This window comes from Pipistrellus hanaki (assembly GCF_964339955.1).
Source record: "Pipistrellus hanaki genome assembly, chromosome: 11".
In the NCBI taxonomy this organism is placed as follows: domain Eukaryota; kingdom Metazoa; phylum Chordata; class Mammalia; order Chiroptera; family Vespertilionidae; genus Pipistrellus; species Pipistrellus hanaki.
Window position 1 is genome coordinate 22,733,346 of NC_140513.1, and position 24,907 is coordinate 22,758,252.

The window sequence follows — 24,907 nt, forward strand, 5'->3', positions numbered from 1 at the left end:
CATTCCATAGCTGAGTCACATGGAGAGAGTATTTCTGGTGTTCATAACAATTTTCTTCTTTCTGGAAAGAATAGACAGAGTATTTCTTAGTATCTCCCACAACACCCAGTCACAGGCTTTGTTTACAGAAGGTTCTCAGTAAGAATTCACAAAATTATAAATTTTAAACTCTTTATAGGCAATGGTATACACATAAGAAGAATTCCCCCCCCCCCCTAAAGAATTATGAGAATTGTGGGCTCTTAAGCCAACTTGTGCATCTGTTATATTTTATATATGAATTACACTGCTGACTTTATCTTTTTAAATATACATAATTTGTATTTTTATCAAACCAATATAAATGCATGGTTGAAAAAATCAAAGAGAATAAGACTTAAAATGAGAAACATCAGTATACTGTGCCATATTTGATTTTTTCATTGATTTTAGAGAGAGAGAGAGAGGAAGAGAGAGAGAGGAAGGGAGACGGAGAGGAAGAGGGAGAAACATCAGTGTCAATCGGCCACCTCGCCCTTTACTGGGGATCAAGCCTACAACCCTGGCATGTGCCCCAACCTCCATGTGTGGGATGATACTCAACCAACTGAGCCACACTGGCCAGAGCTACTGTGCCATATTTTCTTATACCTGATTCCTGTCGACCATTCTTCATTAATAGCTGTTTCATCTCCTTTTTTCTAAATAATGTCCTTATACTAACTGAGAACGTTTTTTAATGTTCAATGACTTTCTGCTATAAATAACGGAGCTTTTGCTCTTCTATCATCTGTTCTTTCCCTCCTCCTTCCCCACTCCTCATTCTCCTAATATAGTCATATAAGAGTTTTGCTTAAATCAATATTTATAAGCTCTTTCATTAAGATATTTATAAATTCTTTTTAATGGTTATACTCTGTGCCTTATCAAATATACTTCTGGACATTTATTTTAAGAAAATATCAGGATTGTGCACAAAAGATTTATATACTAGGATGTTCATTACAGTCCATCAATAATTATGAAAAAGTTGAAAAAATCTGGTCTAGCATTAGAACTTTTTCCCCCCCCTAAGAATATATTATTACTTATTCATATGATAGACTATTAATGTTTTGAACCCATTAACAATAATATTTTGGAATACTGTTAATAGAATAGACAATGATTTAGAACCTAATGAATAAAAAAGATGCTAATAAGCCAGTTGACAGTATATCTAGTTTGATCAAATAAAAAAATAAAAAAAAAGCAAAGGAAAAATCTATAATAATGAAAATGTAATGTGCTAATTAGGAAGGAGGCCTGGGTCCCGGGTGCCAGAGGGAAGCCGGTGGCAGCAGCCAGGGGAAGAAAGGCCTACCCTTGCATGAATTTCATTCATTGGGCCTCTAGTATATAATAAGAGGGTATGAAAGGCTATGTAGCAAAATGTTAAAAGTGATTTTCTCTAGTTAATAATATTGAAAAGTAATTTTGTTTTCCTGTTTAAGTTTTTCTATAATTTCAAAATGAATCATATTGGAAAACTGCTTTCTAAAAGAATTACAGTATTTTGCAATGCCACCATCCATTCACAATATTAAACTGCTTTGTTGTAGTCTCAGCATTACTTGATCTGGTGCATTTAATTTTAAAATTCTTAATCGTAGGTGTGCTTCCTTTTTTTAAAAAAAACTATATTTGGACATCTTTGTGGAATTTTGACAAGAATTAAATGCCTTTCATTTTAGCTATATTTTATAGGAAGATAAACTATCATCATAAGGTACATTAATTATTTTAACTTTGGGAGGCTAATCTAATTGACAAAAATTGTACCTTAATTTGAGTTTTGTTTCTTTGTGCTCAAATTATTTTTCATAGCTTTCTTTTCTTGTTGTACATTGTGTTGGAATTCCTTTTATGTCTGTTCTTGTCCTTTGGATGATAGATTTGTAGATAGTAAGATGGTGGAAGAGATTATTCTAAGTAGAGAGAACAGCATGAGCACAGGCATAGAATTATAAAATTGTAGACTAAGTTTTTGAGATAGCAATTCCTGTTTGACAAGATTGTCATGTACACGTAGGAGAATAAAGCAGGAAAAGATAATGCCTTCGAGATGTTGATCGTTGCCTGTCCTTCTAAAGGAATTTTTTGCCCACAGCCTTGTTTCCCAAGGGTTCATTCTCTGAACCTGTGATCCTGCCCTATCCCCATGTGTTTAGATCCAGCTGATCGAACATATGATACACGTGCAGACAATCCATAGGCTATTGTATGGCATTTCTGTGATCTAGCATGAAATAACAGACTAGGTGGAACTCTTCAGAATCGGAACTGGGAAATCAAGAAACTGAACTAATGGGCAGTGGGGCTCAAAACTGCAAAGAAGCATTGAGCGTTGCCAAGGTTTACAAGGTATAGAGAGCTGCCATTGTGCTGTATGCTAGTTGAAAACCATAAGGGAATGGAAACCAAATAACCAGAGGAGCAGAGCAATAGAGAGAAGGGAAACTGAAAATAGAAGAGAAACACTGACAGCAAAAAGAGAATGGTAGAGTTTCAGACCTTTCTTGTTTTCTGATAGCTATCAATTGATCAATAACTATTTGTAAACGTCTTCTTTTCTCGTGGTAACTTGAGTCCTTCCTAGCATACAGGTGTTTGAGGGGCTATATTATGAAGGATTTTGTATGCTATGGCAAGATGTTTGTAATTTGCAAGGTCAATATGAACTATTTTTGAGATGCATAGTAATATCATTAGAAGTGTGCTAAATGAAGAGTGAACTAGAAGTAGTGTGTCGGAGAGATGGAGAAGCTGACCTGGGAAGCTATGAAATAAGATTTGTAGGAGGTAATTAGGGCCTTGTTTTGAGGATATGACAGAAAGACAAGTGTAAAAACATAACAAAGGAACAACCAATAACACGTGTTAACTTATCAGATATAGAGGACAAGGAAAAAGACATCAGAGTTGGAGCTCAGATATCAAGGCTTGGAAGTTAGAAATATCATTAAGAGAAATAGGGAAGTGAGGAGGCTGGGTTGTTTTGGGTTGTGGAGGGCTAGACAGCTGTTTAGTTTTGTTTCTGTTCAGTTTCAGGTGTGGTGGGAAATACTGTTTCGTTCAGACTAAGTAACTTTTCTTGCATTCCCACTACCCTGTTCCTGGCCCTGGGTGGTGGAAGTGGGGGATTAAAAGTGCAAAGATGAATAAAACATAATTATGCCTCTGAGGAGTCCCTAGTGTTATGGATGAAATTGTCTGTCAGGTAGAGACATATCCAAAGACATATCTTTGGACTGATGACATATCTGTGGAGCAACTTGAGAGAGAATTTTTGGACTGATGATCCAGATGAGATCTCAACAGAGCCCCAAAGCAGTGGATTTTCAAAGGATAGAGTGAAGTGGTGTACAGAGAACCAAGGGTAAAACCATGGGGAATACCTGGTGTCATCGGGCAGAAGAAGAGAGAACAAGGGGACACATGGCTGGGACAGTCAGGAGAACCAGGATAGTACAGGATCACAAGATCCAGGGAAGGAAGGGTTTTAGGGGACACAAGGTCACCCGTAGTGTAAGAGCTTGAGAGGATGAATTTGGATTTGACCTGTAGGAGGTCTTAGAAGTAATATTAAGTAAAGGGCAAGTGAAGAAATGTAGGAAACAAATATAGACCACTTTTCTAATTGGGTGTTGAAGGGGAGGTAAGAGGAGGAAACTTGAGGGAAGGGGCAAGGTGAAAATATTTAAAATTATGTTTTAACTGATTTTTTACATAGAGGAGGGGAGAGGGATAGAGAGTTAGAAACATCAATGAGAGAGAAACATCAATCAGCCACCTTCTGCACATTCTTTACTGCGGATGTGCCTGCAACCAAGGTACATGCCCATGACCGGAATGGAACCTGGGACCCTTCAGTCTGCAGGCTGACGCTCTATCCACTGAGCCAAACTGATTAGGGCGTGAAAAGATTTTTGACTATTTCTTTAAAAACTGGGTCTACCTAAGTAGGCAGATGAAGAGATGATTGGTCAGGAGAGATTAAAAAAAAATTAAGGAAGGGAATTGAAAGAGCAAGGAAGTAAGGAGACAGGAGGGTTTATGATTCAGTGTAAAGATGGAGAGGATAACATTACCAAGAGAGCCATTTCATTCTGGAGCCAAAGATTGAAAGGAAGAATACAATGTACAGCACAGAGGGATTCAGAGGGGAAGACAGGGGAAGTAAAAAGAAAAATATCACACAGCTTCTATTTTCTCAGAATAGTAGGAGGCTAGAAGTAGGAGTCTTGTGATTGGGGATTTCAGGAACATAGAGGAAGAGAAAGTTTTGAAAGGCCACTAAAGGGAATGGAACAGGGAATTAATATGAGGAGTGAGAGGGGTTTTGAACGATAATAAAGAGACAAATAAGGATGAGAAACTGAGAGATGAATCAAGAAAATGAAAACTATTTCAAGTAGCAGTACTCAAAGGATTTCACCCTCGCTCATTTTCAAGTAGTTTAATTCCAAGCTACTTACTCTTGGGTCTTTTGGAGTTCCAAACCCCCCACCCCATTCTCTTTCTGCATGAAAAGAGAAGTGACAGTTGATTATAAAGTTAATTTATGGAATTGGTTAAATCTGAAATATGACTGAATCTGGAAAACATAAATTGACCCAACCAAAAGATCTGTGCCAATGTATGTTGAACAAATGTGATAGCTGGTCAGTGAGTCACAGTAAATGATTATATATTCTATAGTGTGTGTGCTAGGTAAGCATATTTTTTAGATTTTAAAACAATTCTGATTTTGCATATAAATATTTAAATGTCTGATTTATACAAAATGACTGCCAACTAACTTATTATCTCAAAGCAATGTAGAGCCCTGGTCGATGGCTCAGTTGATTAGAGCCTAGTCCTGATATGCCAAGGTTGTGGGTTCGATCTCTAGTCAAGGCACATAGCAACCGATGAGTGCATGAAAATGTGGCACAACAAATCAATGTCTCTTTCTTGCTCTCTCTCTGTTTCTCTTTCTCTAAAATCAATGAAATAAAAAAGAAGAAGAAAAGAAACACAGTGCCCATTCTATAATGAAAGGCCAGTTTTCACTGTGGAAATTATAGTTGTGGACAATAGTCTAGGAAATTATTATACAATCAGAAGTAATCATTTTGTTTTTGCAATGGAATGAGAAAATTATTTAAAATGTTTTAAAAAGTATTTAATTTATTCTCAGATCTCAAGACAGTCCCTTAAGTTTCTATAAATCATCATAAAAATTAGACTGAATTATTGAGAACTCATTTTTCAGCAGAGCTCCAAGAAAGGTTGAATTTCCTTAGAGATAGTAGGGAAGTAATAATCTTTAAAAAAATATTTATTCTTGAAAGTATTACATATGCCCCTGTTCTCTCCATTGACCCCTTCTAGCCCACCCCTGCCCCTGGAGAGTAATATTCTTATTTGTATTTGTGGACAAATCAAATAATAACTTTCTATTGAATTTCAGTTGTGACCACTAGGGGCCAAATTAAATGATCATAGCTCTTCTGTGTCATTTTCACTCATAACTTTAGTAGCCACCTAGAGAATAGACAGAATTGTCACGGTAACAGGTAGAATATTATTATTATTCCAGTCTAGCAAATTCTCTAACCATTTTTTCTGGTTATTGAAACTAAATAGAAAACGATTTCAGAAAAGTATGAGTTTTATTAGACATTTTGTGTTTTCAAAGTACATTGTGGTAGTTGGTTATCTTTTATCCCGCTGCGACAGCAGATGGGATTGCCATCCGTGATGTCCATGAGCTTCAGCGTTAGGTGGGGGTCAGTCATAGTCCTGGCCTCCTGCCCAGGACCTGGAATGGGATGATTCAGTTTTCTTGGTTGAATTCCAAGGAGGCCACGGGAGAGCTCTTTACACTGAACTGGTACTGAAACCTTTAACACTTTTCTGAGTTGGTAGAACTTGTCCTTGGGCCAGAGGTAATGCTAGTGATATACCTATCTCTACGTGTGTATGTGTGTGTGTGTGTGTGTGTGTGTGTGTGTGTGTGTGTGTGTGTGTATGTGTGTGCACTGTTGCTGGCAGCCCAAGTCCATACTCATGTCCACACAAGGAAGCAGCTGGTTTCTGACCTTTCCTATCTCTTAGGTCTCAGTTTAGGAAGGGTGTTCTGCATGTCAGGGGTATTCCTAAGCAAAGAATCCAGCTTCTGTGATCAAGTATTGGGCATTTCTACGGATGAAGCCTTGCTATGGCAGGCCATTCTCCCTGTCTGATTGAATGAAGCCTTGCTATGGCAGGCCATTCTCCCTGTCTGATTCAAAAGCCTGGACATTGTCCATGGCGATCCTACTTGTGAGGCCACATTCTAAAAATATGTCTCCTTAAACTGTGTCTGAGGAGTAAGTCAAGAGTGCCTGGGGCTATTTTTTTTTTTTTTTTTTTTTTTTACTGAATACTCAAGCTACTTTAACTTCCCCTGAAGTCTGCTCCAGACACCTTTTAGTTCACTTCAAATTTTGCCACCAATATTTCCTTGGTGTTTGGCTACATGCCATCCTTTTGCTACCTCTGTGCCATGAGTTCTGGAACACTCTACCATGTACAGGTAAGAATTCTTACATGGGAAGGCAGACGAGCTTCCCTTGCCCCCACATTATGTGCTTGTCACCAGGATGGCACACGATGTTGCTGGAACCTGGTATTTCTACTGACACAGACCCAAAGCTGTTCTTTTTCTTCAGCCCACGGCTGAAGTCCTTTATGAGTATGACAACATTTATGATGAAGAATTGATCAGTTTCCCACATCTCCTGTGGGGCTATCTTGACTCTTTAATTAAAAAAAAAAAAAAAGGAATGGTGTTTACCTTTTCTAGCAAGACAACTGTAACCTCAGCATGCTCCTTATATACAGTACATACTGATTCTCAGGGGAAGAGGCATTATAGCATAAAGCAAAGGCCATAAGCATGGGGACCGAGTTTGTACATATTTTTTTGTGCACATATTTGGTCAGAAGAACCGAGTTTGACTTCTGACACTACTAGTTCCTAAATATGTGACCTGGTAGCTATTAGCATTATTTATCCACCATGGGACTGTTGTGAGAATTAAAATAACTAATGCATGTACAGGTCTTAGCATAGGACCAGGCCCATGAGAGGAACTCAATAAATGGTAGCTATTATCATCAGTATCAGGTTTTCCTAAACATGGGCAATAAATCTTTATGAAATTGGACATCCATGAAAGCTATAACTTTGTTCTTGGAAAAGTGGCAAGTAAACCACATCCTTCCAGGCATATTTTGATGAGTCTGACTAATACAGCGTTGGGCAAAAGTAGGGTTACAGTTGTTCTTATGAAAAATAATGCAGTAATTAATAAATAATAATACAGGAATATATGCTGTGTTTCATGTCTTCACAACTATAAACCTACTTTTGTTCCATTTTGTATATTGTGAGGCCATTTGGCATCTGCACTCCTTGGTCATCTTCCAACACCTGTGGAAAGACATCTTAGATAAGTCCTATGACTGAGGAATCAGTCTTCTTAGGGGACATGATATCCTATCCTATATAATAAAAGAGTGATATGCAAGTTGACCATCACTCCAACACACAAGATGGCTGCTCCCATGTGGCCAAAGATGACTGCCCCCATGTGGATACAAGATGGCCAGCAGGGGAGTGCAATTGGGAGGTACCAGGCCTGCAAAGGAGGGTAGCTGGAGTGATCAAGCCTGCAGGGGAAGGCAGTTAGGGATGACCAAGTTGGCAGAGGAGGGAAGTTGGGGAGGGGACCAGACCTGCAGGGGAGGGCAATTAGGGGCAATCAGATTTGCAGGGGAACAGTTAAGCATCAATCAGGCTGGCAGGGGAGTGGTTTGGGGGTGATCAGGCCAGCAGGAAGAAGCAGTTAGGGGCAATTAGAAGGCAGGCAGGCGAGCAGTTGGGAGCCAGCAGTACTGGATTGTGACAGGGATGTCCGACTGCCTGTTTAAACCCAGTCCCACCAAGATCGGGCTAAATGGGAAGTCGGAAGGGCCACCCCACCCCTACACAAATTTTGTGCACCAGGCCTCTAGTACTTCTATGATTGCTGTCATATAAGTCCCTGCTTTGGATAGTTTTTGCAAGCTTCCTGAAGTATCTCTAGGTCTACATTGAAAAATGTGTACTTGAGAACCCAAGAGTGAGACTCAATTTCCCTTCAGAGATTTGCCAAGCCAGAGAAACATATTATGTCAGTAAAAGTGTGGTTGGGCCTTGCAGGCATGGCTCAGTGGTTGAGCATCAACCTAAGAGCCAGGAGGTCACAGTTTGATTCCTGGTCAGGGCATATACCCAGGTTGTGTGCTCGATCCCCAGTGGGGATCATGTAGAAGGCAGTTGAGCCGAAACTGGTTTGGCTCAATGGATAGAGCGTCGGACTGCGGACTGAAAGGTCCTGGGTTCGATTCCGGTCAAGGGCATGTACCTTGGTTGAGGGCACATCCCCAGTAGGGGGTGTGCAAGAGGCAGCTGATCGATGATTCTCTCTCATCGATGTTTCTAACTCTCTGTCCCTCTCCCTTCCTCTCTGTAAAAAATCAATAAAATATATATTAAAAAAAAAGAAGGCAGTTGATCAATGATTCTCTCTCATTGATCTCTCTCTCTCTCTCTCTCTCTCTCTCTCTTCTCTTCCTCTCTGAAATCAATAAAAATATGTTTTAAAAAAACAAAAGGGTGGTTTGCTTTTTGTCCATACCCAAGTGTTATAATTATGTAATGTAAACAATACTATCTGTCACTCAAGTTCTTGATATCAGCTGACAGGAAGTTTTGGGATCCACCTTTCTTAAATGCCATAGATCTCTCATACCATAACTTGCTACACTCTGGCATTCAGTTCCATAGCTGCTGTTGTTTGCAGCCCTGCTAGTTTCCTTCAACTCACTGCATCTCTCATATCATGGGTCTTTCATGACCGGGGCAAAATAGAGGCTATTCTAAAGGGACTTCCAGACACTCTCTATCAAAGAACTAGTTCAAAAAGTATTTACATTAGCACTTGGCTTTCAGAGAGAATATCTGTGTGGGTTATACCATCTGTCTTCTCCTATACCTACTTCCCACTTGAGGTAAAATCAGAATATTTCCACTCAAGGTACTTTGAGGGGGTTATTCTGTCAAATGTCATTACACCCTTCCAAGTGAATCATCCACACCTCCTATTGTGTGTATGTGCTTCGTGTAAAAAAATTGTCCCTTTATATGTTGTATGCCAATTTTCAACTGATGTCCCATTTTTCTTATATTTTAAATTTTTATAAATAAGTATATTTTATAATTGAGAAACAGGCTGGAGTAAAACAGGCTAAAGTGATACAATTTGGCTTCTGTTCTTGATTCTCCTCTTTTTATTCTCCACACTCCCCTAGATTATTTCATCCAATTGCATGGCTTTTGAATTACCACATTTCTGCTTGTGGGTTCAAAATGTCTTTCTGTGGCTCAGACCTCTGTCCCAGATGATGGACATACATTTTCAACCATCTCCCTGGCAGCTTCTTCTGGACCTGCCACAGGAACTATGTTGTGATCTGGCCGCAGTTGATGACTGATGGGTGGTCAGAACTCACCATTTGGATTTTTGAACCAGGGACCAGTGAAAGCATGGCCTGTACTTCTATGGTGGTAAAGCAAAGATGAAGAATGGTAACTATTTTCCTCATCATGTGCTTGCAGCTAGTTTCAAGGAACTAAATAAATTTGCATAGAAAGGCAATGAGACAGAAAATTCTGGTGGGATTCAGGTTTATGGTTCCAAAGTTGCTGATATTGAAGTGTCTTATCTTTGAGGTCCGTCTGTAGTTCTGTTCTTCTTGTAGCACTCAAACCAATACATTCCTCCCTTTTGCCTAAGCTAATTCAAGCTGAATTTCTGTTACTGTGCAACCCGAGTTTCAAGCTGTCCACTTTTCTCATCTCTTCCTCTATATAATCCTTTCCATGAGATGACTTGCATTGATAACACTTTTGCTGAGCATATACGGAGTGTTCAAAGTGAGCGATGTCATAAGGAAACCAGGTACAACACGTGAGATGACTTAAGAACAACCAGAAGATTAGTCAGGAGGCTGATTCATGTCCAAGGTTAGTCAAGATTGTTCTCTAGAAGACAGGAGATCAAAATCTTATCTAGAAAGGAATGGAAAGATCTGGGGTTTGAACTTGGAAGTTCAGAGAATCTAGAGAAAAAACGATTGTCAGCAGATTATAAGCACCAATTTAATTTTTCTAGTTTATTGAGATATAATTGACACCCAGCATTGTATAAGTTTAAGGTGTACAGCATAATGACTTGCCTTACATTTAGTACTGCTTTAGAATGGGGGGAAGTGGTACATACTGTTTTACAGAAATGTGTATACAGGCCAGCGAGTTTAACATTTCCTTAGAACCAGGAGGTCACAGTTGTATACACCCACTGTATATATCCCTGTATATACAGGTTCAATATGAGAAGAAGGAGGTTTTAGTTTGTTTGTTTTAAAAAGAATTTGTTGAAAAATTGGGTTTCAGCTTTTTAAATAGGAAAGCAAAGTTTTTATTAATCTAGATATGAACATAATGACTAAAAATGTGACTCAGGGCAGCCCAGTTCATATATCATATTTTATGAACTTGAAAGAGTTCTTTTAACTTGGATCTTATAAAAAAAAATCATCATAGTAAAAAGAAATGCAGCCTAATAAAAATAAGCAAAAGATTTAAACAGATACTTCACAAAGGAAGATATACAAATGGCCAATAATAAGTACGTGAAAAATGTGCTCAATGTTATTAGTAATTAGGGAAATGAATTTTAAAACCACAATGAGCTAACACTGAATACTTACTAGAATGGATAAAATTAAAAGGTCCAGTATCACCTAATGTTGAAGAGGATATGGAATCATCAGAACACCCATTCATTGTTGATGTTTATGTAAAATGGTTTAACTACTTTGGAAAACCGTCTGGAAGTTTATTAAGAATACAACTTCTTAATGATGCAGCAATTCTACTCGTAGGTATTTACCCCCCCCCCAAAAAAAAAAAAAAAGAAAAATATGTACACAAAAACACACTTAAATGTTCATACAACATTTTTCATAGTAAATAAAAATTGGAAAACAATGTAGGTCCCATTTATGAGAGAATGGGTAAAGATACTATAGTATTTTCTAACAATGAATACTACTTAGCAATAAAAATGACAAACTACTTCTATACATAATAACATGAATAAAATCTTAAAACCCTCAAAACTATACTAAGTGAAAAATCTATAAAAAAGAGTAAGTAGCCCAGACAGCATGGATCAGTGGTTGATGTCGACCTATGAACCAGGAGGTCATGGTTCAATTTCCGGCCAAGGTATAGGCCTGGGTTTCAGGCTTGATCACCAGTGCAGGAGGCAGCTGATCAATGATTCTCTCTCATCATTGTTATTTCTATCTCTCCCTCTTCCTTTCTCTCTGAAATCAATAAAAATATATGAGAAAAGTGAATATTTTATGATTCTATTTATATGAAGTTCTAGAACAAGTAAAACTAGCCTATGATGAAACAAATCAGAACAGTGCCTGCTTTTGGGGGCTATATGGGTTGTGAACAACAGGGAACAAGCAAGAGGGGACTTTCCAAATTAATGCTACTGTTCTATAATTTCCCTTTACATTTGTCAAACTCATCAACTATTATATATAAGATTTTTGCATTTAACTGTACATATAGTTTGTCTCAAAAGAACTGTAAATAAATATTAAACTTGCCAAAGTGTTTTTGGGAAAGTGTTCTGATGTTGCAAATTACTTTGAAATGCATTAAAAATAAGATGGATTGATGAGTGGGTAGAAGGAATCATGGATTTATATGTGATGATGATGTACCAAAATGCTAATTATAAAATTCAGTTGGTAGGTGTATGTATGCCACTATAGAGTTCTTTCAACTTTTTTTCTGAAAGTTTTCATGATAAGATAATGGAAAAAATATATAGCAAAATGGAACCAAGGAGAACTGCTTATATATTAAGAAATGGATTATATACAGTTTATTGAACAGCCAGCTTAACCATAAATATATTGGGATCCACATACCGTAATAAATGACTAATAATATATAAGCATACCCAAAACAATGCTGATTTGAAATAATGCTGACTACCTCAGAAATCCTATTTAATAAAAGGGTAATATGCAAATTAATGTCACTCCGTCACAAAGATGGTGACGCCCATAGCCACAACATGGCGGCGCCCAGTCCCCTCAGCCCTGCTGGAGTCCCCCAGTCCTGGGTGGAGGGAGTGTGGCCACTGAGAGCGGGCAATGTGAGTGGCCAGGTGGAATGCTTGCTTTGTCGCCGCTGTGATGAGGCAAGCATTCCGCCCTGGCCGCTGAGGGCCTCTGGGCCGTGGAGAGCCCTGGGGCAGTGGGTGTGGAACTGCCAGGCCCCGCAGAGAACAGAGAACCATGGTGGGTGGGCCTAAGCCATCACAGTTCCTGGATTGAAGAGGGCTCCCCTGAGGGCTCCCAGATTGGAGAGGATGCTCCTTGGGCTGAGTGACAACCCCCCCCCCCCCAAATTTCATGCACCAGGCTTCTAGTATTTTTATATTAGAAATACATTCGCGTATACATTCATTCAAGCTGCGAGCACTATGATGATACAGGCCCCCCTCATGGTCCCTCAGCAACTGCAACACATTGAGATCCATCAAAAGTTCAGTTAGCTAGAGCTGCGGAGTGGGACTCACCACCCGGTTTTCTGTGTCTTTCTACTGTGATTTCTCTTTCCAACATCATTCCCACTGTTTCATTCTGATAATTAGATTTTTTTTTTTCTGCTTCATTATGTTTATAGTTCAAATTTGGAGAAAAATCTCTGGTTATAAAATTTGACAATCTGCCAAACTTTGGCTAAGGTCAATAATCGATCCTCAGTCTCTTTTCACTTATAGACTAGTAAATCTAACAAACCTAGAAGGATAAGCACATAAAATAGAACATAAAAGGACCACCAGCATATACCCTCTGCATATGAATTTTCAAGGCAGATGAGAAAGAATACATTTTATAACAACTTCAATTATTTGAAAAATGATTTCCTGGCAGGAAATTATCACATAAAACTATGCTAAAAAAAAGGGAGCACACAATCTCCTCAAGGTTTTAATAGAATCAACAGAAGAAACGAATCATCTTCTCACAAATCCAAAGTATGCTTGACACTTTACAACACAGTTTTATAAAGGCCCACAATTACACATGAGATAAACAATAACATCTACATAATGTATACACATTACATTTACAATGTAACAAGGCAATAATTGGTATATTAAAACATTTACATGTTACATTACTTTAATTATTTACAGATAACTAAATAAATAGAAGGTATTATTTACTTCTAAATCCTAGTAACCATATAAAAAGTATTCCTCTTTGCAACTACATTTTTCAAAGCATCTATCTTATAAGCAAAATTGTCATAACTGTTCATTTTCTTGAACATAACTGTTCCTCTACTATGGACCATAGTGGCACACTTGAAACAGAAAGAAGGTAAGCAAGATTCAATCCATCCTTAAGGAATCTGGATCCTTCAATTTATGAAGGACAATAGTTTTAAATGTTCTCTAACTAGTTTTACTACTATTTAATAGGAATCTTTGTGTCTCAAAAAGTAAACTCCCTTTGTCTGAAATATGGTCAACCTTAAAGCCTATAGTAGCTCAACTAGGTTTATGCTTTCCAAGTATCAAAAGAAAAATATAAATACATTGTGAACGCTAGTGCATTAAAATAAGTAAAAAGTATAGTATTCATGACTTTAATACAACGCTCCTAACAAAAGTGGTTTTTGGTTTCAGTAGTACCTGAAATAAATAACCTAGATATGATATAAAGAATGTTTTTATTATTATAATATGCTCTTACAACTTACTTCAGAGTTAAATTTAAAAGAATAGATATCTTAAATGTTTCTTAGAAATTGAACATGGCTAAGCTAGTCAAAGGCTGCTTTGCTGCTTTTAACAGCACCCCACATTAGGAAAGATTTTTTTAAATCATTAAGAAAAACCTTCGTATATAATATTTCAAGTAACATTTTACACCATTTGTTCAGGACATTCTGATTAAGAATTTAAAGTAAAAGAAATATTCATTGCTAAAAGCAGAAAATCTTTAACGATTTATGTATTGAAATGGTAAGTTATCTGAGGTTCTTAAAAAAAATGCCTGCCAGTGATTTTAAGATAATTCTTATAACCATTAGTTAACACCTTTAAACATTTAAGGTTATTATTCAATACCAAATAGTGAAGTTCAAGTATCATAACGTGCCTAAGGAATTCTTAAATTAAAATATCCAGAATCTTATAATCTTCTAATTATTTGGCAAAGTGATTAAGCAATTTACCTGCTACCCCCACCACCACCACTGTGATTGTCCATGCCATATGACTGGTTTAGGTAGGAGTCCATGGATCTTTGACCCCTATAGGGGGTCACGATCAATCCCTCCATAAGATCCAGGGCCATAATCTCGATCCATTCCATTAAAACCTTGATAAGTATTCCTGCAAGTGGAGTGTGTATAATCTTCGTAGCTTCTGCTGTACCTTGGGTATTGGCAGTCATCCAACCTGTCCTCGAAGTTCATGGCGGGGGCTCCGGGCCGACCGGCCTGGTGGCGCTGGGCTCGGAGCTGCGGCCAGCAACCAGCGTCGGGGACCCGCGTTCCCACACCAGCCGCCCGCGCGCGACCGACAGCGACCTCATTCTGGTAATTAGATTTGATCCATAATGGCCAATAAGGGTGTACAAGTAGGAGTATTGGAGATGTTATAAAACTATGATGCTGGAAGTGTCAAATCCTAATTTTCTGTAGCAGGTAATCTTATTAAGGAAGTATAATACATGGTAAAACCCAGCAGTCCAGTAGGGCTTGCCCGAAATCCTCTCTAAAGGGAGGCAGTGAAGAGGACAGGCTCTACTGCCAGACTGCCTGGTTCCTGCCTTGACACTGCAGCTTAGCTTCTGTGTATCCTTGGGCAAGTTAAGTAACCTCTCTGCTCATTTTCCTCATCCCTAAAATGAGTGTAATCTTAGTATCTACTTCCTAAGGTTATTGTGAGAATAAAATGATTCAGTATATGTAATGCCCTTAGCATAGCTCTGGGCACTTAGTAGAACTAAGTAAATGCAAGCACTGCTGTTGTTACTATGAGGGCATCAGAAGCATCACTGCAGTCTAGGAGGAAGTAATCAACAAATGTCTGAACAGGTGTGGTAAGAATGATGGCCACAGGTATGCCATAACTTCAGGGAATTTGGAAAGGAGGGAGCCATGATTGCCAATCTGTGACTTAGAGAGTGTGTTTTCATGGGACGCTATGGTAACGTGCTATGCAGTGCCCATACAGCTCATGCTCCATTTCCCAAGGATGCAGCCCATTTGCTGTACTTGTGAGGTGTTATTCCCCCTTGCTAGATTTTGGAGACCCCGCTAGCTAAAAGGCCAGTCCTAATCCAGTTCCAATTCCTACTCTCAGATTGTAGTTTTGTAGCAAGTGCATAAATAAATATATTTGTTGTGGTCACCTAGTATTCAAATTCACTTTCTATGCTTTTAGAATCTGGTGTAAGATGTGGGGACAAGCAGCGCTCACTCCATGGAGGAGGTCAAAAGAGCCGGTTTGTTGTCGTCCCCCCCCCTTGGCCCCCCCTTGTAGCTTGAATTTGCAGCCCCCAAATTTGAATCTGAGGTGAGTTATCTACAGAAGCAGGGACAGTGTAGAAATCTTGTGGTGGTGGTGGCTGTGGTATCCAGCACCCAGGGGTGGTTCTGTCAGTAGTTGTAGCAGAGTTTTCTAAGGGGCAGGTGGGGGCAGTCCAGCTGTACCATCCAAAGTTCAGTGGTGATGGCTTAGTGTCAACCCAGCTATTCCTGTTAGGTGGCCTTGGCAATGGTTCCGGTTACCTATATTTTCTTGGTTTCTGCTTATATTTAAAGCCTAGTTCTTACAATGAGTTCCTTTTTCTCAGTGATTAACCAGGGTTGGTCTTATTGTTTCCAACCAGAAACTGCCTAAGGCATGGATTTTTTTGTGATCCACTGATCCAGTTCTGTTCCTATTGCTACAATGGCCATTTCTTTATGTCAGAGCAAATGTATTGATTGTAGAAATGTATAACCTTTGTCTATTGCAGTCATTTAAATCTCAATTTTTAAAATATAGGCTTTGGTCAAAACCGGTTGGGCTCAGTGGATAGTGTCGGCCTGTGGACTGAAGGGTCCCAGGCCGGGACCCTTCAATTCCGGTCAAGGGCATGTACCTTGGATGCGGGCTCATCCCCAATGGGGGGGTGTGCAGGAGGTGGCTGATCGATATTTCTCTCTCATCGATGTTTCTAGCTCTCTATCCTTCTCTTTTCCTTTCTGTAAAAAATCAACAAAATATATTTTAAAAAAATAAAAATAAAGTATAGGCTTTGCTCCCAGACATAATTAACAATGTTTTTTTTTTTGTCAGAAATTGGCAGATTTATTATAATATGCATTATATTTATTCAACTTATTTCATCTTGCAAACACCTACTAAACATTTTACCTTGTTGTAGGTGATGGTTATACTCTGAGGATAGAAGTCAAGTGAGACATGGTGTGTCATGTATGTATTTAGAATTATAGCTATTTATTTGCTGAATTGTGGTGAGATGGGAGTCAGCCACACACAAAGTGCAAAACAAACAAAACAAAACAAAACAAAACAAAGAAAAACAAAAAAAATATAGACCAATGAATGGGTAGGCACAGAGTGGGGAAAACAATGTAACATGTTGGTTAAAAATCTTGATCCAAAAGTTTGATCAGCATTGATTCATATTCAGGCTCTCATTTGGTGTGTTAATAGGACACATTTCTAAAATTATCTAAACCTCTGTCCACTTATTTGTAAAGTGACAATACTAATGCCTACATCCTTATGAAGTTTAAATGAGATAATGGATATAAAGTATATAAGTAAGCACTTGGTAGCCACATTCATGTACTTGACTAGACCATTCAGTGGGATGGTGTAATTCCCAGGTTAAGTACAACTTTCAAGATCATAAAATTTGTCTTGATAGTTTATATTAGTTCCATAATCTCCTTGATCATTAGTCCCTCTTTTTTTTTTTTTTTTTTCAGTCCCTCTATTATATTATTCACTATTGGCCTGGTGCACGAAATTCATGCATGGAACAGGGGTTCCTTCAGCTCAGCCTGCACCACAGGGGTAGGGCCTAAACTGGCATCAGACATCCCTCTCACAATCTGGGACTGCTGGCTCCTAACTGCTCACCTGCCTGCCTGTCTGATCGCCCCTAATTGCCTCTGCCTGCCTGATTGCCCCTAACCCTTCTGCCTGCCTGCCTGATGACCTCTAATTGCCCTCCTCTGCCAACCTGACCTTACCCCCAACTGCCCTCCCCTGCCAATCATTTTGGTTCTGATTGGTCAGTTTCTATGCCAATCAGTGTCAAAAGCTCTGCCTTCTAGGCAGCCATTGGCTCCTCACAGTTGACACAGATTTCATTCCGATTGGTTGGTTTCTATACCAGTTATTGTCTCTGAGCCTATCTCCAGGCCTGATCAGAGAGGCAGGGCTGATTAGCAGCCCCTGCAGAGGCCTGAAAGAAAACAGAGTGCGGCTGCTGGCGAAGCCTGGAGAGAAAGAGAGAAGTAAGGCTGATCAATAGTTGCCATGGAGGCTGCAGATCAGACCCTGCTTCTCTCTCCGGACCTGATCTGCAGCTTCCTCGGCAGTCAGTGCTGGGTCGCCACAGCAACCCAGCACTGACTGCAGGACTGACTTCCAGTGTTTGGTCGAGCCTTCGTTTGGTCATTATGGACCTTGGGTTTTTATATATTAGGATAATATGAGTAGTTAGAAACGTATGTTTTCTTCCAGTGTGGATCAACCCTAGTTTTAAATAAAAGTAAGCAATGCTTTTTGCTTGTTTTTTTTTCTCAACTTGGTGCTGTTTAGCAGCATTTTCAATGGAATTTTTGGCTGCAGCCTCATGTCGAGGCAATGTCCTTCATGGAATATCTGTTTTGTCTTTGGGTTAGAGTAGTGTCATAATCTAGGCTTGAGAGTATTTTTTTCTCATCAATTGCATAAATATGTACTTTACACAGAGTGAAACCTCTTTGGTTTTTTTCCTGCTCACTCATGGGCATTTGCCAGTATTTGATATAGAAGGATTAACTTGAATATTTCAAGATACTTATTATGCGTGGATCTCCCTTCTAGCATTTTCCGCCAGGAAGACCAAGAAAAATGATTAATTTATCCAATTTGCTATCTGATTTTTCCCCCTGAGTGTACCTTTTTTAGACCCCGATCATTAAATTATTATTCAGATTCTTTAGCCCACTTAAAAAAAAGTTATAAAAAGTATTTTATTGCCTTTGGAATCCTTTTCAAAGTATTCCTCAAGTTATATTTGGTCTAGTTTTCAGTTTATAGCTAACCTGCTATGTTTTGTGGACTTCTTTTTTTCCCTTATATGGGCTAATTTTCTGTTATTAAAAGCTAATTTTCTAAAGCCCCTGGAAATTCCCCCCCCCCACCCCCCCATCAACTAGATAGATGGGGTTTTTGTTTATTTGTTCATTTATTCATGGGAGAGTTATTTTAAAAAGTTTTAGTTATTTCAGCCGAAACCGGTTTGGCTCAATGGATAGAGTGTCGGCTTGGGGACTGAAAGGTCCCGGGTTCAATTCCGGTCAAGGGCATGTACCTTGGTTGCGGGCATATCCCCAGTAGGGGGTGTGCAAGAGGCAGCTGATCAATGACTCTCTCTCATTGATGTTTCTAACTCTCTATCTCTCTCCCTTCCTCTCTGTACAAAATCAATAAAATATATTTTTTAAAAAAAGTTTTAGTTATTTCTTTTAGAGAGAGAGAAAGGGAGAGAGATAGAGAGATAAAAACATTGATGAGAGAGATACATCACTGATTGGCTGCCTCCTGAATGCTCCCCACTGAGGGTTGAGCCTGCAACCCAGGTATGTGCCCTGACCTACAGGAAGTAAAAATGGTGATTTATTGGTTTATGAATCCATGCTTAACCACTGAACCACACCGGCCAGGTTCATGGGTGAGTTCTTAATGAAAAAAAATTTTTTTTGGGGGGAATACTCCCTTCCCAATTGATGCACAACTTTATTCTTGTCTTCTGATGAGGTGTTTGGAAAATGGTTCCAGGCTTCCTTTTTATTTTTGGTTCTCATTCACTTCTGTCCCTACCCTGACACCTACATTTGCTTATGCTGAAATCAGTGGAAATTATACCAGGCAGGAATTGTATGTTCCCATGCTAGGATTGCTTTAAAGTTACTGTGTGACTTTGGTTCGGTCATTCGACTGCTTTGCCCTCCAGTTTCCTCATCAGTGAAATTAGGGAAGTTTACTCATTTATTTAACAAGTATTTTATTAGGCACAAATTCTCTGGTAGGCACTGCGCCGAAGTTGGAAAATCTAGAGTGAGCAAAAGAGTCAAGATGCCACCCCTCATGGAATGTGTATTCCATGTTAAATGGTACAAACTCCAAGGAATGCTTGAGTTTCTAATCCTATGTGTACAGGGTGGGACAAAAGTAGTTTTACAGGTGACAGTACATGAAACACAGTATATTCTTGTATTAATATATATTAGCCATTGTATTATTTTCCCCATGAGTAACTGTAAACTCACTTTTATCCTGCCTTGTATAATAAACTAGAGGACGGGTGCACGAAATTTGTGCATGGGTAGGGTTCTTAGGCCTGGCCAGCGATCAGGGCCAATCTGGACCTTCTGGCTGCCGGCCAAGGCCCTCCTTCCCCGGCTGTCAGCTGCTGGCTGGGGCCTTCCTTTGTTCTGCACTGCCCCCTGTGGTTAGCACACATCATAGCAAGCGGTCGACCTGGTTGGTCAAACTCCCTAGGGGACAATTTGCATATTAGTCTTTTATTATATAGGATTGTATAGGATGGGACTTCCACTTGGTTCCAAAATCTCTTTTGAACAGGATAGAAAAAAAAGTCACATGTGTGGAGTTTGTTTTTGGCTTTTGGGGTTTCCTTCAACTTAAAATAAATATCTCACAGTTTGTCTTACAGGGTGTTCCATGGAAACCAGTGTGAGATGCTCTACTAGAAAAAAATGTAGGTCAAAAGCTGCGTACGACTTCCATCACCTTCTTAAAGTGGATCTTAAGACACTTTGAAATACACTTAAATCTCTGCTTTTAGACACACATGAAAAAAACAAACTGGAATAATTACCACTGGCCTTTATTTAGATTTTGGAGTCAGTATCAGTGGATGAGGAAATTAACATTTTCTTATTGCTGTCGATACTTACTGAGTTATAAAATTGCCTTTAGTTGTAGACCATAAAGTTCTTTACTGAGATGAGTAAAATAGTAATAAATAATAATGGTAAAAATATATATTTTATTTTTTAGCCGACAAATAGCATGCGACATATGCCTTGCAAAAGTAATGGGCTGGTGAATCTTGAAACTTACTTGTCAATGGATTATTAGTGTTACAGGAACTATCACAATAGGAGTCCATAAAAGGGTATTTAAGCCAAGTCTTCTCTTCCTTTCCCTTCATATTCCATTTAATTTAAAGGGAGCTATTTGTGGCCATGTAGTAAGAAAAGGTTGGAATTATATTGAGGTAATTTTGAAACTATTATCAGTATGGATGCAGCTGAAATAATTGTTTGTAACAAATAATAGCTGATATGAAAAATAAAATAGAATGAAAGATGTAAAAAAGTGACAGAAAATAACAGATGAACTGGTGGAAAATCCAGAAAGCATCTTGTTGATTTTTATGGGAAGAAATTAAAGAGTAAATGGCAACTTTCTGTTTCTCAAATTCTGCCTTTATTCAGGGTAATATTTTTTTTTTGTTTCAGTCCTCAATTATCACACATGCATTTTTTTCCTATTCATGAATTCATATTAAATTTTCTCAACATTATGGCTCTAATTTCACTTGTCTCCTTAGATTAACCTTCTAAAATTTTAGGAAAAATAATCACAGTTATCACTGAAAGGAGGTAGAGTCCAGTATTCTGAAAATGTTCATGCATATGCACACGTATACAAAAATAACCGTAAAAGAAAATACAAAGTAGTGCCAAAGGAAAATTGGAGGTAAAGAACTATTAAGATTTCTGAGGAGGGAAAGAGCACTTCCAAATTGGAAGAAAAGGGAACAACCTGTGCTTAGAATCCACACTGGCTTTAAAAGATATTTAGGGCATTTAGGGAGGCAGGAACACTCTCTACGTCTAAGTGGAAGGAGTAGTAGGCCTATTCAGGTATGGTAGGAAAGTATGTTGGCTTGGAATTAACTGAACTTTGGTTCAACTGTCTCTCATTCCTAGTTTCATCTGTAAAAGTGGGAATAATGACGTAACCTTGCTTCTGGGTTGTTGTGAGTTTTAAATAGCATAATAGAGTGGAAATTCCTAGCAAAATTCCTGCAAAAAGTAGGTGCTTAGACAAAAGCCCTCCCTTCCCTTTTTATATAAATCTAGCAAACATTGGAGCCTTTATCCTGGTTTTGCCATTGACTAGCTACATGACCTGGGGCAATTTATTGAACCTTGTTCAGTCTCGGAGTTCTCAGCTCTAAAATGGAGATAATACTAGTGCCGACTTCATAGAGTTGGTATAAGGAGTTTACAAGTTAGTTCAGGAAAGAGCTTATAAAATACGTGGCACAGACTATGTACTTATTTTTTCATAGGGTTCCTAAGGAACAACTGAAAGTTTAGAGATAGGGGTGTAGGGGAGAGGGCATCAATATTTTCTTTAGAAAAATCAATGTATTTGTGTTTTATGACTAGGAATTGGGTGATGAAGGATTGAGGAGAGACCAAAAATGGGGAAGACTAATTAGGAGATTGGTAAACACTTGGGATCAGAGACTCTGAGATGCAGGGGTCCTCAAACTTTTTAAAGTGGGGGCCAGATCACGGTCCCTCAGAGAGCTGGAGGGCCAGACTATATGAACGACTAATTCCTACTGTAACACCTCGGCTGTGCTCACTGCCCAAAAAACCTGGCGGGCCGGATCAGACTCCTCTGCGGGCCGCATGTGGCTCGCGGGCCGTAGTTTGAAGACCCCTGCGAGAGCCTGGTGAATAATGGTGGTAGCAGGGATGGAGCGGACCTGTTACTTGGACTGCAGTTGTGCTTTTTAAACTTCAATGAGCACAGGAATCTTCTGGGGATCTTGGAAAATGCAGGTTCTGGCTTAGTAGGTCTGGGTGGGGCCTGTGATGCTAGTTTACAGCCACCGCTCGGAATAATAACAAGGGTTTGGAAGGCAGGACGGGAGCCCTCAGAACAGGAAGAGTTGACCATTGATTGTCATGGAGGGGTGGAAAGGAGACAAAGGCATGGTGAGTTTTCATAGAAGGAGCTAAATTGGGATGGAAAACTATTTACTCAGATTGACATGCTGACCTCAAGATCGTTTTTTGTTTTTCCAGAATTTAAGTATACAGTATAATATTGTTAACTACATGCATACATTTGTATAGCAGATTTGTAGAACTTATTGCTCTGAAATTGGACACTCATTTGTATTATTCAGCTCAAGCTTCTGTAACAAACGGCATTAGATAGGACTGCTTAAATAACAGACATTTATTTTCTCACTGTTGTGGAGGATGGAGGCCTGAGATCAGGAAGTAAGCATCATGGGTTTCCTGTGAGGTCTTCCTTCTTGGCTTATTGGTGGCTGCCATCTTGCTCTGTGCTCACATTGACCTCGAGTTCTTGAAATTGGAGTTTTAGAAAGTAGAAGAGTGTAATGCCAAAAGGGGAGATTTATTAGAAGACCTGGATTAAATCCTGGCTCCAGCAATGATCAGAAAGATGACTTTGGACTGTAGCTCTTCATCTCTAAATGGGAGATGACAATGGCTGCTTCAAAGGACTGTTTTATGGATGAATGGAGAAACTTTGTTGTGAAAACTCACATAGTGGCCAGCACATAGGTGGCACTTAATGAATAAAAATTAACTTTGTAGCTAGTGGAATTTATGAACTAATCCAGCCCCTGACTTAGGTTTTAACATACATGTTTTTCCTACAGTGCACGTACCGATTACTTCAAACTACAGTAATTTGACAGCCTTCTGAACTTTATGTTTTCTAAGTATTCATTAGCTGACATAATTTCAGGGGACTTGAATGCCAGGATTGGCAGCGGTTCCACCGGAGCTGCATCCATCAGAAACCTGCAATTGTCAGATTCTTCCTTTTAAGGCACTTCTCCAGGAATAACTGTCTGAATTAAAGAGGAAAATATCTGGTCAAACTTACTTCTAATCATAGTCCAATAACTGTAAATGGCAGACTGTGGGATAAATCTGTGGACTTCCACTTATGTTTCCAACCAGGGGCAGCATTATTGATGATTGAAGAATTAGCTCTTCAGAGCTTATTTGCAACCTTCAGTTGGATATTTCAGACTGGTTGAAAGTAAGCGTTTTCCTCTTAAACTTAATTTGAGCTTTCAAAACTGTCCTTGCATCTGTTCCTACACATAACTCAAATCAGTGAGATTTTAGGGATAAGGTTAAACTGAAGTGAACAAATACATTTATGATAACAAAGGATGTATGGCACATATTTTGTTCTGGACGTCTTCATGGATAATTATTTATAATTTTAACAAATCATGGTTATACTACTATGTTGCTGGCCTATGCAAGAATGAGTACTTTCATCTCTTGCTTCATAAAAGAGATCAGAAAAAAAGTTCCAGGCCATATTATCAAGATATTATCTTAAATATAACTGAGATCAAGTCATCCAGAGACTCATTAAGATACAATTTTTTTTTAAAAAAAAATGACTTTGCCTTTCTAAAACTTAAATTACATAAAATGTGCAGGAATATTTTGGGCTCACCTGCAGGGACACTGACAATGCAGATTTGGGGACTTCATCTTCTTTGGTGTCACTTCAGTATGAGGAAATTATTATTATTATTATTATTATTATTATTATTATTATTTTAATATATTTTATTAATTTTTTACAGAGAGGAAGAGAGAGGGATAGAGAGTTAGAAACATTGATGAGAGAGAAACATTGATCAGCTGCCACCTGCACACCCCCTACTGGGGATGTGCCCGCATCCAAGGTACCTGCCCTTGACCGGAATCGAACCTGGGACCCTTCAGTCCGCTGGCTGATGCTTTATCCACTGAACCAAACCGGTATCACCAGTATGAGGAAATTAAAATCATGTGCATGAATTGACTGCTACACAAATCATTTCAATTTCCATGCTGCCTCTATTTTGTTGTCTCCAGTATTCTTGATAGCCAGAATCCATTATTTTCATCAACTTTAAAAAGATTAAAAAAAATAAATAAAACCCAGTTTTTTGAGGCTGAAAAGGGCTCCAGGAGGAAAATCTCTGCTGCCAAGCCTGTAGGGCGTGGCTCAGTGGTTGAGTGTGGACCTATGAACCAGGAGGTCACAGTTCAATTCCCGGTCAGGGCACATCCTCAGGTAGCTGGTGTGTGGGACATGCAGGAGGCAGCTGATCAATGATTCTCTCTCATCATTGATGTTTCTATCTCTTCCTCTTCTTTCCTCTCTGGAATTAATAAAAATATGTTTAAAAAAGAAGAAAATCTCTGCTGCCAGAATTATTTTGATCTTGCTTGAGTAGTTGACTGAAGTCCTCATCAATCTATTTACCTTAACACCACAGATATTTGGTTCGCTCAACATGAACACTAAGCGTAGTTGACTCTAGATTCAAAAAGTGAAACCTTCCATCTCCTGGAATGGCAGACCTTGCATTA

General features: G+C 38.9%; 1 protein-coding gene and 1 pseudogene across 9 annotated transcripts in view; one reads left to right on the plus strand and one right to left on the minus strand.

Annotated features, from left to right (window-relative positions):
- LOC311630103 (uncharacterized protein) overlaps nucleotides 1-24,907 on the plus strand; it is a 330,231-nt gene that overhangs the window by 41,269 nt on the left and 264,055 nt on the right. The window contains exon 2 of one of the 8 annotated variants that reach the window (XR_014796317.1): nucleotides 9,529-9,679. The exons of the other annotated variants lie outside the window; for them this stretch is intronic. The gene's annotated coding sequence lies outside the window, so the exon portion shown is untranslated. Of the gene's footprint in view, nucleotides 1-9,528; nucleotides 9,680-24,907 lie in introns of those variants that run through there. 8 annotated transcript variants of the gene reach the window in all.
- Nucleotides 14,250-14,677, minus strand: LOC311630212 (DBIRD complex subunit ZNF326-like; annotated as a pseudogene). Its single transcript has one exon. The product of its transcript is annotated as a DBIRD complex subunit ZNF326-like (transcript).